At 42.7% G+C, this 19,770-nt stretch overlaps 1 pseudogene; it reads right to left on the reverse strand.

Moving 5' to 3' along the window:
• Positions 1-17,086: 17,086 nt before the first annotated feature.
• Positions 17,087-17,575, reverse strand: LOC145038903 (putative mitochondrial protein ymf1; annotated as a pseudogene).
• Between the last annotated feature and the right edge of the window lie 2,195 nt (positions 17,576-19,770).

A 19,770-nucleotide genomic window follows, 5' to 3' on the forward strand; every position in this document is an offset into this window, starting at 1 on the left:
CCTACGGCAGCTTATTTCCGATCTCTCCCAACCCCGAAGTCAGACCAGTCTGAGCCGAACCGAGACAATGAACGGCGAATCTCAACCTTTTTTGTTTCATCCTCTCTGGGCATCTAGACGGAGAAAGAAGGGACGAGTGTATCCGGGCCATGATCCGATCCATATTTTATCTGTTTATTCCGGCAGAGCATATCGATATCGGGATCCCTCCAAGCCGGCTCTGGGACAGCATCAAAAGTCCTTCGTTCCTCCTTGCAATGAGCAGGGACCAGGGAAGATGTATGAGGCTGGTAAGGTAAGTACATCGATTCATCTCTAGCAGCCAGACTTAGGTCATTAAACCCTTATTCCGGTGTCCTTGGATGAGAATCTTTCTATACTATACGCATGCCTTCTAGCACAACACACACCCACTCAGAAGAGCACACCACCCTAATCCCTAAAGAAGAGGGGGAAAGAGCGGAAAAGCTGGTTTGACGTCAACAGTTCTTCCTTGTTCCGACAAAGAGTGTGTTTCCTTATTCTTTTTTAGCTTTGAGCTTGGTTCAGATTGGACACGTCCTCACTCGTTCTTTTTTTTTCAAGATCTTTGAGCCTCATAAGGATTCTTCTAACTGGTCTGTCCCAGTGCTAATAGACCCACTCCAATCTCGGGAACCTTTCCTGAGCTACTAAAATCTTGGAAATCGACTAGCCTTACTTCTTTCGGGGCTCCATCCCTCTTGACTATATAGGTAGGGGCTTAGCTGCTCCTAGTCAGATAAAAGTTCTCTACTGGGCTCTCGGCTACCCTGAACTACTAAAAACCCAGCCTTTGATGTGCTTGCCCAGCCTCTTCCACTAGAAAGAGCTTCTTCTCTTAAGGCTTCTTGCCAGTAGTGAGAAAAACCTTGCTTATCTATCTTTAGAAAGAGGATAGAGACAAAGATAACTAGATCAATGTCTTCCGTCTTCGTCTGCTAGAACCTTCAAGGAAGATGCAAAAGGCAGTACAGATGATAAGAGCATCTTTGCGTCTTCTCGTCTGGATCTATATAGGGGATCGAATGCATTTGAACTCCTTCTATCTAGCGCTCTCAAGCTGAGGTAACTCGAAGCTTTGAATGGCTCCTGCCTAGCTTCCTTCCAGTGATTAGAGTCTTCTGTTTGCTGTTTTTCATCTTGCTATGAGTGCCTTTACCCTTCTCTAAGAAGCCATAGGACTGTGCTATGAGGGAGGAACCCTTAGGTTTGCGGGGCATTGGATTCAATCCAGCCACAGGTTCTCCCTTTCAAGTAGCATAGACAATTTGTCATTGAAAAGAGTAGAATCTTACGCCAAATGTCGTAGATAAATATACTCAGCCGGGAGAATAACTAGCGCCTGTCTCTAGTGATTATAATAGAGGGATCCTTTTTTCTTATTCTGACTAGGGTAAAGGCACTATCGGACATGGGATTTTTTATATAGAAAATACTCCTCGTGTAAATGGAAGTATGTCACATGGGTGTGGCCTGAAATTCATCCATGAACCACTGCTTCTCCATAGAAAATCCACGAATTTGGCCGAGTTGGCTCTAATTCAATGCCTGTCTCCATCGAGAGTTCCCGGATATGCTGGGAATCCTCTCAAGGATGGAGGTGGTCGTCTAAGAACTGCTGGGTCCAGGGTAATGGCGCCTTCCACACTTAGGTTGATGCTGGCGGAGTGTGTTGGTTTTTTTCTTCTAGTATTTTTTGATGCAGTCAGAACGTCTCATCATATGATATTCAAGGCTAATTGAGTTCTTGCAGCTAGGGCAGCATCCAATGTCTGGCTCGGTCTTCATCGAATGTCAGACTGGTTCAAAGCTGTTCAATGATGGCTGAATCAATGCCATCAGGCTTTCTAGAATGTAAGGGTTCGAAAAGTCAGTTCAAGGGCTCAAATCCTGATATTCTATGCTTGAGGAATGTCTTTGCGGATGATATGCTAGCAGAAAACAAATTGATATGTCAGTATAAAACCTAAGTAAAGAAGATCATTGAAATCCTATTGTTATTGCTTTCACTACAAAAATGAAAAGGATAGAAGCTGGAGACTGGCCTATATTCCTACTAATGTGATCCCCATTACTGAAAATATGTTATACACTACGATATATTGCTCTGATGTTTTTACAACTATCTTTTTTGAAGCAGATAGTTTACAGTGCTCATTCTATCGATACTGGGAAAGAAAAAAAAAGAATGTTTACACTCAATTTTCATTACGAAGATGTATCACGTCAGGATCCGTTGCTCAAACCGAATCACGCCAACGTTATGGAAGTTCCTGGATCGTGTAAAATAAGAGTAGTACCAAAGGCAGCACCCTCTGATTTCATAATAAAAAATGGAAAATTGGCTATGGAGATTCCGTGCGGTCAGAAATTAATACAGACACAAAGGGCTTCGACAGGAAAGGAGTTTTGATCCAATCCATTCTTGGGAAAAAATCAAGACAAAAAAGGATATGTCAGTGACCTAGCACGGCAAAGCACTCTCCGAGGGCATGGAATGTCTCATTTTTTGGTAAGAATCTCCGCAGTAATGTCTCTGTTAGATTTTCCGGTCGAAATACGGGAAAAGTCCATTCAATTCTTGATGGAAATGGAGTTTTGCGAATTCTCCCCGGAACTGGAAGATCATTTCGAGATCTTCGAACATATTCGAGGGTTCAATGTCACTATTGTAACTTCGGCCAACACACAAGATGAGACTTTACCACCGTGGAGCGGCTTTTTTCAAAAAGATGAGGGGGAAAGTCAGTAAGATGTCGGAGAAGCAAAATATAAGAGATCACAAACGTAGATTGCTCGCGGCTAAGTATGAATTGAGACGAAAGCTTTATAAATTTGTAAAGATACCGATCGATCTAGTGATATGCGGGACAAACATCGTTAGAAGTTGTCCAAGTTGCCAAGAAAGAGTTCCTTTGCACTAGTAAGAAACCGATGTATTTCCACCGCTTGGTATGAAATGTAGTACTGCTAGTCTTGAACTACAAGCCATATGAAGGGCCCTATGGAAAGCCTATTTCGACATATTCAATCAAGACCTCTGAGAACCCCGAAAAGCTCTAGCCCATTTACTACCGAAACGACATATCCACGCCTAAGGGTCTAAACTATCAAATTCCCTTTCCTCGTATGAAACCTCAAAGTATGGTTACGCTCCGAGCAGACCAGCAGATCTAATGGATGGACCCCTCATTGCCCGAATAAGAGGTCGATCAAGGAGATATATGAGGTTAGCGCATGTTCGTAGTGATTGCCTCAGATAGAGGAGAATAGATTAGAAAGTCTTTCCTTTTTTTACAAATCTGGTAAGCTGGGGTACTTTCTTTATCGGTGACTAAAAAAAGAACACTTTCACTAGCAATTCTTTTTTCACAGCTTAAGTAAGAGGCTAGCAGAACTAGAAAGATTTTGTTTCCCCGGTACAGTGCTTTCATCTTTCACTTCTGCTCTGTCTTATTAACTTCTGCCTGATCTCATAGAACTGCTTTAGTTCTGATCTGTGCTGATCTTACAATCACCGACTCGAAATCGAGGGGCTACCCAATAGCAAATGCCGGCATATCTTCACATCCTAGTGCCCAGCCGGACAAGGAGCCTGTGTTACTAATTGGCTTGATAGTTCAAGTAGTAAAGGAGGTCTGTGGTAGTCAAGTATGTCTGTGGCTAGAGGATAAAAGCAGTGAATCTTAGTACCCTGTAAGCGTGAAGTCAGGCTTTTCTAACTCCTAGTTGGCTAGTAGAAGGATAGAGACTAAAGTTAGTTTACCCGAAGCAAAGTCAAGAGAGAAAGGTGGTAGCTCTCCATGCAAGCTATTCTAGCAAGTCTTCTGTGGAGGAGGAGTAGCACTAGGCAAGTAACTTATTTCACTAGTTGAGATACACAGATTACTCATGGTTGTACGAGCTTGAATAGTAGTTGAAAGGACCAGCTATTGAATACACATTGAACCATGGAAATAACAATCTTAATGGGCCTATACCAGAGAATCTTGGCTCAACCTACAATGCCTAGTTCTTTCTCATAATAATCTATCCGGGTCGATTCCTTCCAAGTCATCTTTGTCTTTTCTCAGGTTAATATACCTGATCTGAGCTATGCTCAACATCGTGGAGTTTTTGATCAGTCTTACAATAGGTTGTCTGGGACCATACCTGATGAAAGAAAGGAGGTCACTTGTTTAAGTCAAGCAATCGTAGAGACCGGGAAGAGTTAGCTGTGAAAATTCTACCTCTACTGGCCTCAACAAGGCAGAACCAAAGAGAGTAGTGAGGGGAGAGGAGTGAAAACCCGACTCAAGGCATAGTAGATCTATTCCTGCTACCTTACAACCTCCCCCAGTCTCGCACAAAGACAAAGAAGGAAGATAGTTTCAGCATGAAGCTTGCTTGGCTAGAAAGAGAAAGTCTTCAGCCTAGCTCGACTGAAAGGAGAGGAAGCGCCTAAAAGAAAGCCTTTTTTCGAGATTTGAAACTCCTAAGAAATCTTGCCTTCCTCTGCTGCCCCGGGAGAGTGAGTTTGTATGCCTGTTGGGTCTTTTCCTGGCTTTCTCACTAGGCAAATTATCAAGTCGATGCTCATATAACTGCATTTTGATACTCTCACTTTTCCCTTCGATGAGCTGATCTTGAATTGCAAAAGTGATAGCTTATATAACTGCATTTTGATACTTTTTTGAAGACGAGAAAGAGTTAGCCTTAAATGTTCGGTCTTTCATTTCAATAAGTAGTCAGCTGCGGGCTAAGAGGCCTCGTAGTCAGACTTCACATTGATTGAAGTAGCTGTTGGAGAGAAGGCATCAGTCAGACCTGCAATTACCGGGTAGTATGCAGCGGCAGTTTTCAATCATACAATGTGTACTCGTAGTCTGACTTTTAGCGGTAGTCAGCTGTCCTCGTTCTCCTCTTTGAATTGCCCTATTGAGTAAGGGTCGGGTCGGTGTTTGCAAAAATGTCGAGCCGACGGGGTCAGGTACCAGTAGTGACAATGGCAAAGGGGGGAGCAGGACACTCTAAGTGCTAGAATTAGATCTAACCATATCCGGTCTTTCGAAAGAGAGTAAGCTCTTTTGTGAGAGTTCAGAAGAATGATTTGCTAACTGTGAAATCATCTGCCCTGCTGTAAGAAAGGTAACTGCTTTCGTAGCAGCTCAACCAGTAGCCGGTGTAAGCAATTGAATCATCATAAGAGTGAAGTTAGCTGGGCTAGGGCTGTCATCCCTCCCCTTGGATGGCCTAGCTGTTGGAAAAATAAGAGCTGTGAACGTAGGAACTATTGGCAATAACCGTTGGTAGACTTCTTGTTTCCGGTGTAGATGTTATCAACTCGGTAAGGCGAAGAACAACCAAAAATTCCCGATAAAATGAAAGATTTCGATTGATTAATTAAATCGGATTGATGGACAGATAATGGCATTGATGCCATAGAAGAAGCTCCTGGTGGTTCAGTCAGGTAATCAGTAACCGTTGCTACCCTTGCTCGAGTTTGGGTAATTGTGAAATAATCCGCTGCTCTCGTCAACCTTGCTTGGCTCTCTCCTGTTGATTATGCCTGATCTGATGGAGGAAGAACCGTGCTTAGAAATGTGAACGTAACCTTCGCTATTTCATCTCCGGCTATTGAGCAAAGTGGAAGAACTGATTGCACAATTGAAAGAATAGGCTCTGGTACTAATGACTTAACTGTTGATGGAAGGAACTTCACTCAAAGCTGGGGAAGGAAAGGAAGGGTCAATTTCGTAGATAAGAAGGGCGTCGTTAGCAGGATAAGGGCTAGACAGATATTTCATTAAGAAAGAGACGATTCGCCGAGGAACTCTAACTAGATCTAGCGAGTGTCTCCGTCAGATACACTCTTCGTGGTTAAACAATAGAATTGAGAAAATATCGTTATAATGAATGAGGAGCGTCGTCAATTGGTCAATTCATTTTTTTGAGAGTTTGCTGCTTCAGAGAATCGAGATTGAGTTGGTGTTAAGTAAGGTACAAGATTGAAAAGAATGCTTTTGCATTCCAAGTGCAGAATCCCGTTCATTTCTTGGTTAACAGCCAAGCTACCCTCATTAAGTAAGACTGTTGGTCTTGCTAAAGAGAAGCTTAAGCTACCTAAACAAAGATAGGGGAGCGCGGCACGACTATTTTATTATTTTCGGATGCAACCGGAACAAGATTTTTTGATTCTCTACGGGCAACCAAGCCCGAGTGAGCTTTCTTTTATGCTATCCCAAGAGACTGATATGGACTTCTTGGGATCCGCAGATTCTTCATTAGATAGTCTATCAAGTACTGAGTCAGAGGCGCAAAGCGCTCCACCATTTCCGGAAATCCTGGAAAGCATAAGTCATACATTAAACCAATTACTAAATGAAACCGAAAGGCAGTTACCTCCCGAATGGTCCATGGCGGACCTTGTTCGGGCTGTAAATGCGGACGATTTAAGTAGCCTAGTCAGGGATTTTTATGACTTACAATCAAATGGAACTCATAGTTGGTTATGGGAAGAGATTTACAATCTCCTCGATTTAATCAACTATGTTTTCTAATGAGGTTCTGGAGTTCTAACATTTGAATTTCTCTTACATTCTACGTTCCCGAAACGGATCCTATCAAATATTTCACATTTTCTATGATCATCTCTATTTCAGGTATTCGGGGAATCCTCCTTAATAGACGAAATATTCCTATTATGTCAATGCCAATTGAATCAATGTTATTAGCTGTGAATTCGAACTTTTTGGTATTTTCCGTTTCTTCGGATGATATGATGGGTCAATCATTTGCTTCATTGGTTCCAACGGTGGCAGCTGCGGAATCTGCTATTGGGTTAGCCATTTTCGTTATTACTTTCCGAGTCCGAGGGACTATTGCTGTAGAATCTATTAATAGCATTCAAGGTTAAACATGACTCCTAGAGAGTTAGCAAAATACGAAGTTCTCTTTTCGTTCTCTTCTTTCTTTTTTATTTTGACTTGGTTGGCAGGGTCAGGGCCTTTCTCGCTGGGCGAGCGCATCCGATTCTAAAGTCCTTTCCTAAACCACTTCCCGTTCAGTTGCTGAAAGATAGAGAGAAGGCTTTCTAAATGAGATTGAGTTCCACGAATATGCAGGCTAGAAAGATGCTATTTGCTGCTATTCTATCTATTTGTGCATCAAGTTCGAAGAAGATCTCAATCTATAATGAAGAAATGATAGTAGCTCGTTGTTTTATAGGCTTTATCATATTCAGTCGGAAGAGTTTAGGTAAGACTTTCAAAGAGACTCTCGACGGGAGAATCCAGGCTATTCAGGAAGAATCACAGCAATTCCTCAATCCTAACGAAGTAGTTCCTCCGGAATCCAATGAACAACAACGATTACTTAGGATCAGCTTGCGAATTTGTGGCACCGTAGTAGAATCATTACCAATGGCACGCAGTGCGCCTAAGTGCGAAAAGACAGTGCAAGCTTTGTTATGCCGAAACCTAAATGTTAAGTCAGCAACACTTCCAAATGCCACTTCTTCCCGTCGCATCCGTCTTCAGGACGATCTAGTCACAGGTTTTCACTTCTCAGTGAGTGAAAGATTTGTCCCCGGGTCTACGTTGAAAGCTTCTATAGTAGAACTCATTCGGGAGGGCTTAGTGGTCTTAAGAATGGTTCGGGTGGGGGCTGAATAAAGAAGACGAATAGAATAGAATTCATGTTCATGCTAAGAGAAGAGCGGATCCAATACCAAGACGACTTCTTTCCCAAGAAGTGCAGCAAGTACTTTAGGAATTTGGGGATTTCATGCCCCACGAGTGAGTTGCCAAGTGCCCCCTAGGAGGGCCAGTCTACCACAAGATCAAGTTGGAGCCTGGAGCCAAAGCCCCTTGACTTACTTAGAGTGGGGCTGGGTTTAGCAGATGGCCCCCCCAACTAGCATCTATTAGTTAAGGGGCTTGGTTGAACTCAGGAAAGAATTGAAGGAAGTCATTTTTTCCTATTTATATTCCAGCCTCCAAGGCTCTTTTTCCCTATCTTGCTGGGGAAAAGGTTGGGGAGCCCTTGTTTTATTCCAGAAAGGGAGCCTTGGGCATTGATTATCGGGCGCTCAACAAGGTAACCTAACCATCAAGAACAAGTATCCACTTTGATTGCAGACGCATATCCTTTCCCGTTCGCGTCTTTTGTCTAAACTGGAATCTGTGGTGAAAGATCAAAAGATTTTCAGGTATCATCCTTTCTTCACTCGCCCATTATAGACAAGACTGGGAAAGATTGGTCGTCTAAGGAAGGAATACCAACTATTGATTTTAGAGCTCCCGTCTTATTCAATTTTTTTTAGATGAATTTTACCAAGCTTTCGAAGAACAGTTTATAAAAATGCCACACGCTCGTTATGATTATGAAATTAGCGTTCCTCTTGGGATTGTAAAATGGAAGGAATTTCATGTACCCAAATGGGAGGAGTTCTTGAATGGACTAGGTCTTGTTGGAAAGGTTATGTGTTTAGTCCCAGGGGGCGACCCAGTTACTTGTATTGGGGCTTTCATATCTGTGGACGATAATGGCTTTATTCAGATTATTGAAACCGGTTCTTTGGAATAGTTGTTTTTGATAAGGGCTTAGTTACATTTTTTGTTCAAATATGCATATCTTTATACCTACTTTTCGACCCAAGACCTTACCTTAATCACCGGAAAACCCCTTTTTTTATTTCAAGCTCAGTGGTAGAGCGGTCGGCTGGTAACTGACTAGTCGGGCGTAGGTTCGAATCCTACTTGAAAAGCTTCCCTGGACTTTTTTGACTCTCTGCTTACTCCAGCCGTAAGTAAACTCGTAGAATGGGATGTCATCCACTGACTCCTAATTGCGAGAAGAGAATTTCCCTCCTAAGTCATCGAAAAAGAGGAGGCCTAGCTATGATATGAAAAGGCTCCACGGATGACTGGGGCTTAGGGCAAAAGAAAAGGAAGATCGTCTTGACTCTCTTAACTATGGTAAAATAGTTAGAATGTAAACGAAACACATGCTTCACTCTCGCTTTCAGTATTTTGACAAGAGGGGATCCGCCGAGTTGATTGAGTTGTCCTCTCAAAAGAAGAGACTGGCTAGAGATCTCTTTATCAAAATCTTTGGAACAAATGGTTGCCCTTGAAAATGGGTGTTTTTTTGTGGAAACTAAGACTAATTAAGAATGCCATTGCTGTTGATAGCAGTTTTCCCAGGTTTGGAATGAATTTTGCCTCCAAATGTGTTTGCTGTTCCTCTCCTTGCATAGAAAGAGTGGATCACCTCTCTCAAAGTGATATTCCTAGGATAATAGGGTCTCATTTCTCTCCCAGTCTCAATGTGGATTTCTTTTATAAAGCTCCTCTCTTCACCATCTTTTGGCTTCCTGGTTTAATGGTGCCAAATCAAAATCACAGTGTGGCTTTCTTAGGATCATGCTAGTGAGTTGTGCTTGCTGGGAAAGGACATTTTTCTTTATCGAAATTATCTCATGTCTTTAGGGGGGACAACAAAGCTGCAGATTGTTTGGCTGCTTATGGTCATACTCATTCAGACTCCATTTTATTTAATAGCTTAGGGTCTCTTCCTTTTGATTCTAAAAAGCCTGTTCATAGCCAAGGCATGTTCTTTTTTAGAGCTCCCTAGCTTGTTTTGATGTTCAGGGGTAAGGCCTTTATGTCCCCCCCTTGTCTTTTCTTTTTTTGCAATAAATAGCGAAAGCGAGACGATAGTTCTCTGTCGGGTGAGAGAAGAGATAGAGCACGGTATTCTCACGGGCCGAAGTGCAAAGCCCGGTAGCCTATCCGTAGTTCGGAAGGAAGCCCCCTATGGTCCAAATCAAGTTGCTACTTTCCCTCTGCGCTTATAAGTAGATAAGGTCAGACTTTGCTTGCTCTGAGACATCTTGAAAAGGGAAATCCAATATCAAAATGGAAATGTTTGAAATTGCTCCTTGACCCAAGAAAGGAACAAACGGGATTCGGAGCTTGCTGACCCTTATACACAGATGGGGGGTATAGAGAAAATGGTTATTCCTACATCACAACCTAAAAATCTTGACCCAATCATTGCGGGTATCCTTGAGGAGGGCCGGAAGTACCTTCCTACAAACAGAGTGGAGTGGTAAAGGCGAATGAGCCGGTTTACCCAATTAGGAACAAAAGCATGAAATTGCTTGATGGTTCTTGGTTTACGAGAATTGATTATGCTGATGGTCTATCTACAATCATCCCCTATGCCCCAATTCGATCTGATTCAGGGCAGGAGCAGGCCGTGTATTATCTCAGCAGGGTCTTCCCTAAGAAGAATTATTCGCCGATCGAGAAGATGTGCTTATCGCTCTACTTTGCAGCAACCAAGCTCCGACACTACTTCCTTTCCACAACAGTGTTGGTAATTGCTCGAACGGACCTGATTAAGTATATGCTGACCAGACCCGTGTTGAAGGGGAGAATTGGGAAGTGGATCCTAGGGCTATCCGAGTTCACTTTTCGGTACGTTCCTATGAAGGCGGTCAAAGGACAGGCATTTGCAGACTTCTTGGCAGATCATGCCATGAATGTTTTCGAACCAGTGGAGCTCGATGAAGAAGTCCTCGCCTTTGCAGAGGTGGACTCTCTACTTCGATGGATCTAGCACTTTGGGGGCTGCAGGGGCCGGAGTGGTATTAATATCACCTTCAGGCCAGGCCCCACAAGCTGCTAAAAGATTGAAGTTTCAAACCTGGCGGTATCACCGTTTAGGAAAAACTGCTTTCGTGCGGTCTCTTTCTTTTTCGGATGAAGGTGAGTGGCAAAGTCTGGTTCAACTAAGGAGTAGGTCGTCCTATCTGATAGAGCGGGTAATGCTCAAATTATTTTTTTCGTATTTGGGGTTGACGCCGAGAAAGACTAAAGACGGGAGAGCACGCACAGACATCCTCGGGAAAGCACTAATGAACTACGCCATCCCTGACACTTATGCGGTGAGATACCAACCATCCGATATCGCCCACAAAGCTAAGAGGCCACTGGCACCGAATAATACCCATAAAGAACGCTAACGGCCACCAGCATCTGATGCCATCCGATAAGGGAGAACTCTTTCGGCAAAGAATTTGACCAAAAAGCCCGATTCGAATCATTATGCTCGATAAAAGGAAAAAGGGAAGCTCAAATAGAAAACAACACTACTGCTAGTAAGATAGCGATCCAGGCAAGCGCCAAAGAAAGAAGGGGGCACAAGCAAGCGTAAGAATCAAAGTAGGGCAGGATCGAAGAGCTTAGACAGCAAGCAAGCGAGAAGGAATCTCTCAAAGGCACTGAGGCAAGGTCTTTCCGATGCGCGCTAAGACAACCACTCATGTCTACTTCTAATGCGCACGAACCAGAGCTCTCTCTTGGGAACCCCTTCCCTAGTAAAGAGGTACTGACCATCGGTTCTATCGTGCGCCAGTTAACGAGAGCCTCGGATAGACTAAGGATCTTAGGTGAGACCTAGACTGCAGCCAACTAAACGCCAAAGAAATCGGAAGAAAACTTCCACATCTGAGATTCCATGTGTGACTAACTCAATTGAGAAATGCCCCTCTTGTACACTAACGTTCTAGGATGGCAGGGTTGGTAAAACTCTCTTTGATAAATAGAGTATGGAGAGCTCAAGTGGGGCATCAACCACTGGTTGTGGGCCTATCGAGATGCTTCCTTGCAGAACCCGGCTGTAACTCAATAGAGTGAGTAGGAAACCTTGTAAAGGCGAGCAGGAGAATATAGATCGGTCTGTCTTGTCTTAGACTAGCCCTACTCCATCTTGGCTATCTTGATCTTATTCATAAGCTTTTCATTTTCTGCTTACTACTAGGGCTTCCAAATTACTACGCCGGGTCTCATAGCCCTGTGACCTTCACTTCACAGCCTGATTAATGAACTTGAAAAGCGCACTTCTATAAACAACTTCCAGAGAGAAGCGAACGACGTCTTTGTCCACCGCGACCATCCTCCAGGAGTGCGAGACAACCGGACCGCTAAACAGTTCCTCGAGGGTAACCCAAGGGGAAAGTGCGGTAAGGTGATACCATTTAAGGTAGTTTAACCACTGGCGCATCCATCCATAAAGGAGAGAGTACTCCAGGAAATATCTAGATTCCTCAGTCTCGAACAGCTCATCGGGGGCAATATCAGCTCCCGGGGCTTATGTTTGGCTCGAAGGAGTCTCACCAAACGCCCATGAGCTTCTGGACTGAGTGGTCGTCCCTTACCCAACCAAAAATCAAGCGGGTAAGAAGGATAGAGCAATTTTAGCCACATAACCACAAGATGGGAATACCGCCTCGGGCGCCTATGGTCTAGCCTTGCAAGAACACGATATCCAGCTCCACCCAGCCTACAAGGCAAACGGAAATCACGCACCGAATAACGGTGAGCAACAACCATCAACCCGTAGGGGTGGAAAGTGTTTAATAATGCTTTTTAATGGATATCGGGGGGAGATCGACTGTCAAATCTCGAACCCTAAAGTTATTCGCGAATTCCGCGGACCCACTCATTGATATTAGTGATTTCTCTTTCGAAATAACCACCTGCAGGAGGTCAAGGGACTCCTTGTAACGGGTCGCGACATTCTCATCCGTGATTACTACGTCATCCCCGGGGACGGCGTAGTTGGTAAACACCCTTCCCGGGTACACAAGTTCTGCACACCACCAAATAATTAGGTGGTGGGACAACGCGAAAAGAGGCCATGCGCCAAGATAGCCCAACGGGTACCCGCTCAGAAATCTGACAGTAGAGCCCGGGGTCGTCACCCACGGGACATCAAATTCACCACCAGATAAGATAACAGGAAACTAACCGCTTCGGATAAATCATGGTCGAATAACTTGGATACAACCCTCTCAAGAAACACGATCGGCCACCTATCGGTGGCAGACCGCGGATCAAAAGAGAAGCAGACCCGCGAACCAACAAGTAAGTCGAGAGGCTTTGTTTGATTAAATGTACCGCCCATAGGTATACTACGCAGAGTATCTGCTGAAGAAAAAGGCTAGCTATACAGGGGAATCTCTCTATATATGAAAAATCAATGTACATCGACCCTTTCCTTACCCCGACGGTCTACCTTTCTTAAGGCCCTCAAACTACTTTATAAAGAGAATATGAAAGCCGGGGACTCTCGGTTGATCTTCTTCCGACTTATCCTTTGAAGTCTAGTTCTGTTCTTTCTCAAGAACTCACTCCAGCATCTGAAAAATCTAACTGAACAGTCTTCGCTACTTCGTGCCGCAACTTGGAAGTCTAGCTACTTATCTGTCTCCACCTCTGGCAATAGATCTATCCCACTCTGTCCAAGCAGTCGAGTTTCGCTTCTTTCCTGTAAGTTAGTCGATCTTGATTTGTTCTCCTCTCCCTTTCGGTAGAGATCTTAACTCTATGATTCGATTCTTTATTCTATTCTCGAATTTAGCTTTATCAAATAACTGAGGATTCGAACTGAATAAGAGAGAGCGAAAGACTTCCCGCGTAAGAGCTCTTCAAACCTTGTCCTATCGAAGCTGCGCGGATACTCCTGGAAGTGTAAATGGTTTGAAAGAAGAATCATATATGAGAGAGAAAAGATTTGGCCAAAAGGATAGCCAAGAAAGATGCCTGCTTTGGCACGGGGATCCTCTGTTTTCTTTATGCCTAGTGGGCTTGTGATTGTGGGAAAAGCAAAGGCAGCCACAGGGGGATAAGAATAAGTGGGCTTAGTATAAAACTTATGGAGAAGACTTTTCCAGAGAGCATGGGTGTAGGAATTTTTTTGATTCAATAGGAAGTTGTGAGAATGCATTTTCCCCCAAAGACGGCGGCAGTCGCAACAAAGCGAAGCCTTCTTTTTCATTGTCTTACTTTACACGCAGAGCAGGAGCGGATCTCCAACCCCATCTGCATAGGAGTTATTTGGGTAGAAGAACCCATCGCAAATAGTTCTCTTAGTATCGGAGTCTTCTTTTGACAGCTTGTAGATGTGCTTGTCGAGGAGCATGCATAAACTGAAAGACTTGATTCACAGCAAACGTCATGTCGGGCCGGGTCAACGTGAAAGACTTTAGGCCTCCCACCATACTTGTATAGTTCCTTGGATCAAGTATTTTCTTTGAGTAAAGCCAAAGCCTTTAGCGACTAGCCTGACCTTTTCCTCCTAAGAGGAATCACGACCACCACATTCCCTTAAAACATGGTAGTGAGCCTGTGAGTGTAAGGCCCTACAGATACCCCCACATCCAAAAGAGATAGAAAAACAGGTCAAGGAGATGCTGTTAAGTGGTATTATCAGGGCAAGTGTGAGTTCTTATGCCTCTCCAGTGTTGCTGGTGAAAAAAAGGGACAATACCTGGAGATTTTGCGTGGATTATCGAGCACTCAATGCCATCACCATTAAAGATTCTATCTACAAAAAAAGGTCAACGGGGGGTACTAAAATGGCTCTCACTGACACCATCTACGAGAAGGTGAGGTCGTCTTTATTTCCAGCCGCCATACGGTTCGCCTTAAAGCCTTAAAGACGGAGAAGGGGAGGAGCAGTTATCTATGTAATTACGGTCTTTGTTGGCCGGGGCGAGCACTCTCTTTTCTTTGTAAAATTCCGTCTTACCAAACAAGACTGACTTCTTACCAACCCGCGAAGGGTTGTGAGGCTGGACCAGGTATGAAGAATGAATCTATATCTGTGCACAGAAGGGCCGGCGGCCGCTCAATTGTTCGAGCGCAATGCAGTGGTATTGGTTCCGATTCGACAAAGGTAGAATGCCTGGTCGAAGGTCCAGTACAGTAGGTAGCAGGCGTGTTCGTTTTGGCTCCCGAGCGAGAACGAGAAAGAGGCGATGCACCATCCTTGCTGCTATGTACGTTAACCTTGACTTGACAGATTTATCCAATTGAACCCAAACTCAAAGGAAGACCACAAGCTCGGGGCTCGATGAAAGAGAAAGTCTCGGCATTAAGAAAATGGGGTTAGCTGTGAAAGAGGCATTCATTTTTTCATGAATATTCATAGCTGAGTCTACTAAAAGAGGGACCAGCTCATCGTAGTGATTAGAGGACACCTCTGATCGTTCACCTCTAATGTGAAACGTTCCCTCCCAGTTTGATCAACGGGATCAGTCGGCTAGAGAGCGGGGCTATTCTTCTTCCGAGGAGACAAAGTAGTCTCTTGTACTGACCGAACCCTCAGTTCGGAGGTCTTCATCAACATGTTACGAAGCTCTAGTCTGGCGGTCAACTTGATGCAGGAGAGGCATGAGTGCAGTTCGATCTTGTGGTGTATTCCTTTGTAGTGAGTAGGGCCTCTTTCTCGTTGATCAATTCGCCTCCGCTCTATTGAAAGGTCTCCATTCCTATGGCGGTTTTGTCAATGAACCCGTGGATAAGTAGGCCTTTCTTGCAGACCGATCTTCTGCCGAGTTCCTTCCTTCATAGTCAAATCTGATGATACGCTTTGGCGATGTTACCTACCAAAGAAATGGCCTGCTAGGTGATCGAAATCGCTCAGGTCAGCGAGGACTCACTCACCTACTCCTTATCTAATACTTTCTTCTATCTACTGAATTAAAAAGGCGACCCGCCGCGCTGGGCTATAAGATAAGAGACAGCTGTTGTACTACTTGACTGGTAAGAAAGAGCATCCGTAAGAACTGGAAGACTCTTGTATGTACGGTAACCCTATCTTCCGCTACTGGTGGACTGTTGCACATAAAGGCCGACAGAAGCAACCTTTCTTAGCGCGCTTTTCAAGCGCTTAGCTTCTGCTATAAAAAGGCGGCAAGGCCACAAAGTAAGTGAAGTTGAAAGCCTAAGCCAAGAAGGTACGAACGAAGTGACGGGCCCTTTTAGAGAGAGGGGGCGGCTTTCTTGTGGTAGTAATTGCGAACATCTCTCCTCTTCTCTTAGCGTGCACAGTTTGCTTACGCCTTAGGCACATCTATCTTTCTTAGTTTCACGCTGGCCTAATGAATTGAATATGAATAAAAGTCAGTCTTTTAGTAAGCGTATATAAGCAACTGTTTAGTGTATAAGCAATTCTTTAGTGGTCGCACCGGTACGATGGAGGTTGGTTGAAGATGATGTTACACGGCGTTTAGAACCAGTCTTGAAGTGAATGAATTAGAAAGAACGAAGAAGTAAGGAAATGAGACGACTCTTTCTTGAACTATATTATAAACAGACCTTCCCCTCCACACCAATCACGAGTTTTTCTCCATTCCTCTCATATATCGTCGTAACGCCCTTAATGCTAGGTTTTGAAAAAGACTTTTCATGTCATTCCCATTTAGGTCCGATTCGGATCCCTCCGTTGTTTCCTTTTCCTTCCGCACCTTTTCCTCGAAATGAGAAAGAAGATGGTACACTTGAATTGTATTATTTAAGTGCTTATTGCTTGCCAAAAATCCTACTTCTACAATTGGTAGGTCACCGGGTTATTCAAATAAGTCATGTTTTCCGTGGTTTTCCCATGTTACAACTTCCGTACCAATTCGGTAGATCCGGAATGGATCGGTTAAACATTCCATTAGGGAGCCTGGTCTTGACTTTTCTGTGTGGTATTCATTCTCGTTCGGCTCTTGGAATCACATCCAGCAGTGGTGGGAACAGCTCGCAAAATCCATCCACTTCACCTACTTCATTGCCCCCAACCCTTTCTCGTACCTCTATTGAAACAGAATGGTTTCATGTTCTTTCATCGATTAGTTATTCCTTTCCGTTCGTATCTCTTTCTCCAATTTCGGTCTCGATTAGTTCACAAGATTGAATGGCCAATTCTCCTCCGGACCCTCGATTCGATTGTTTTCCAAGAATGTTGAGTCGGGTATGTAAGCCATGTATCTGGGAGGAACTTAAAAGAAGGGCTTTCGGTTTTTTTCACCCCGTTTTGTGGTCTTGCAGCTATTTAAATAAATAAGAATATAAAATTATATATATATATATATATATATATATATATATAATAAGACTTTTTTAGAAGAAAGATTCTATATATGACCAATCCCCAGTGGTGGTGGGACCAACCAAGATGTATGTCGTCCAACCCAACCTCAGACTCTTTCTTCCCGACCTATTTGACTCTCTGGCCGCAATTATAGTTATTTAGGTGGTATCCCGAGATTGAAGAGATCGAATTCCTCCGGGGAACACACGAAACAAAGATATGAACTGGGTAAATAGAAATGGAAAAGAGATGTTTTCAATTCATCAAAATGAGAAGCTTTTTCTACATCCATATGATCTACTAAAGTAGATCGGTATTGCCCATATAATAAAAGCAGATCTTGGTCCATGGAATCCCAAGAAGGTAAGAACTCCAACCTGTCCGATGCTTCTTCGGCCAAATACGATATACAAGTGGGACCTGCACTATGCGCAAGCTATGCGAAAAACCATTTCTTTTTTCCGGTTCTGAAACAACTTGGGCGAAATAGGGTTCTACCGGGAAACCATGGATTTTTTAGTTTTCGCCATTGGTTACTGGTTGAGCCACTGGAATGGAATGAGATAAGAATCTCTGGAGATCTTTCCTCTCCACTTACTCGTAACAGGCTTTCCCTCTGTAGAAGACTTCTTCTGAATGGCATAATTGGGAGATTAATTCCTCGATCTTCAAAGAAAACTGACTCCTCCTACTCCTTCTTCTCCTTTAGGATAGGATCTGTTGGATTAGTGTCTAAGTCCATAACTATTTTGGTATGTACTTGACCCGATGGTGCATGGTCCTTTTGGGTTGCCTTCACCAAAGCAACTTGATTGGAGAAATGAATAAAGAGAGAGAGGATAATATGATTTATTAATATGTTATAAGAATAATATATTAAAGGAGAAATCATATTTGTTTAATTAATATTGGTCAATAATTAATTAAGAATTAGTTTTGTGATCAAATGTAATTAATTAAACTAGAGGGGCTGAATTGTAATTATGTGATAGTTACAAAATAAGGTAAGGATTACCTTATATATATGGTGAACGAATTTGAGGTGTAAATCCCTTAGAATTCGAGTATGATAAGGATTCAAGGATTATCTTATTGGTTGCTTAATGGATAATCAACTAGATAAGGATAATGACTGAAACCCTATCTCTACACCTATATAAACACCCCTAGGGTCATGAATTCGTGTATCCCTTCCCAAGAGGTCCTAGATACGAATTCTAACCTCTCACCTCTCTCCATATACCTTCTCCACTTGCTTATGGTGTTTGTGAGCCATTAGAGGAGTGACACTTGTGACTCTAAGCCTTCCAAAGTCAATACAAGGAGATTTGGGATTGTTATTGCTACATAACAATCAAGGTAACACTATAAACTTATTCTCATGTTAATATGATTATATGTATGCTAGAATTAGGGTTTATAGTCTTGGATTCAAAGCATGTACAATAGAGAAACCTAGATCCAAGCATTAGGGTTTGTATGAGCACATAGGATGTCTTATGACCAAAACCCAACAGTGGTATCAGAGACTAGATTGGTTTCAATTGTATTGATGCATATTTGATCGAAATAAGCACTGAAAATCGATTTTTTGAGTTTCTGAGTGTTTGACTCGCCGAGTCACTTGGTGAACTCGCCGAGTCAGCTGTACTCGACGAGTCCAGGTCTAGACTCGACGAGTCAAAGGGTCTGACAGCTCAGATTCGCGATTTTCTTCCTGTTTTGGTTTTGGATAATTACCATAAACTTGCTTTTGTGATAAAATCCGAATTTTTTCATTATTATGTGATTATCCTTACCAAAATAGAAGATAATTGTCAAAATTTAGATAATCACTTGTTTCATTAGATAAAGTTTGATTATTTGTAATTTAGATTTGAATTATCTTGTGAAATAGTTTCAATTTATCCCTTTCGGTTTTATAGTTTAAATTTGAACCCCAAAAGTTTTGTTGTTTTGAAATTTAAATAGTTAAAACCCTAATGTTTTGAAATGTTTCAAAACTTGCCCTCAAGTTTTGGAATTTAAAGTTGATTAAAAGGTTAATTAGAAATGTTAAATTCTAAAACTCTAGTAATGTTTTGAAAAAGTTCAAATCACACCCTTATGGTTTTATTAATTAATTAAGGTGTATAATTAAAAGAGATTTAATAAATCCATAAAAGTTTAGGTTAACCTTTTAATTGAATTAAAAGTGTAATTGTTAAAGTTAACCATATAGTATTTTAAAAGTATAAAATACACTCTATACTATATATAACATTAAAAGTCTAACATTATATATATGTATGAGTAAAAGTCAGTCTTACCGTTAGTAGGCCTCATTCACGAAGCTGGTCTATAAGGGGTGTTTAAGGAAATTGCCTATAAAATGGCGATTGAATGGGTATCCACTCTTACCCACCGCACTCTTGACTAGTGGAGGGTCGTTAGCCGAACGGGTAGGATAGGACGAAACCTTCCATTATAAGTATAATGAAATACAGAGTAACTAAATGTTTCGCAAATTCCCAATCTTAGTTACTTAGGCAAAAGTGAATTGATGCAATTCCATGAAATTACACTTTGTGCCCTTGCGAAGACGTTAGTGGAGCGTGTGTGGTTTACCGGCACACTAAATGGTTCTAAGCAAAGGTAGCAAAGGGTGACTCAATGTTTGTCATAGTTCGGTGGAGCGTGTGTGGTTTACCGGCACATCGAATAGGTGATTGTAACATGTGAGGGCACCATGTAGTTCGCATGGTTATTCACACCCGCTTTGTGATCCTCGGCATCCCAGTCACAAACAAGAGGGGCATATCGAGATTTAAACATGCCATTGAAATGTTCAATGAATCT

Source organism: Lactuca saligna, chromosome 4 (genome assembly GCF_052625555.1).
Source record: "Lactuca saligna cultivar CGN05327 chromosome 4, ASM5262555v1, whole genome shotgun sequence".
Taxonomy (NCBI): domain Eukaryota; kingdom Viridiplantae; phylum Streptophyta; class Magnoliopsida; order Asterales; family Asteraceae; genus Lactuca; species Lactuca saligna.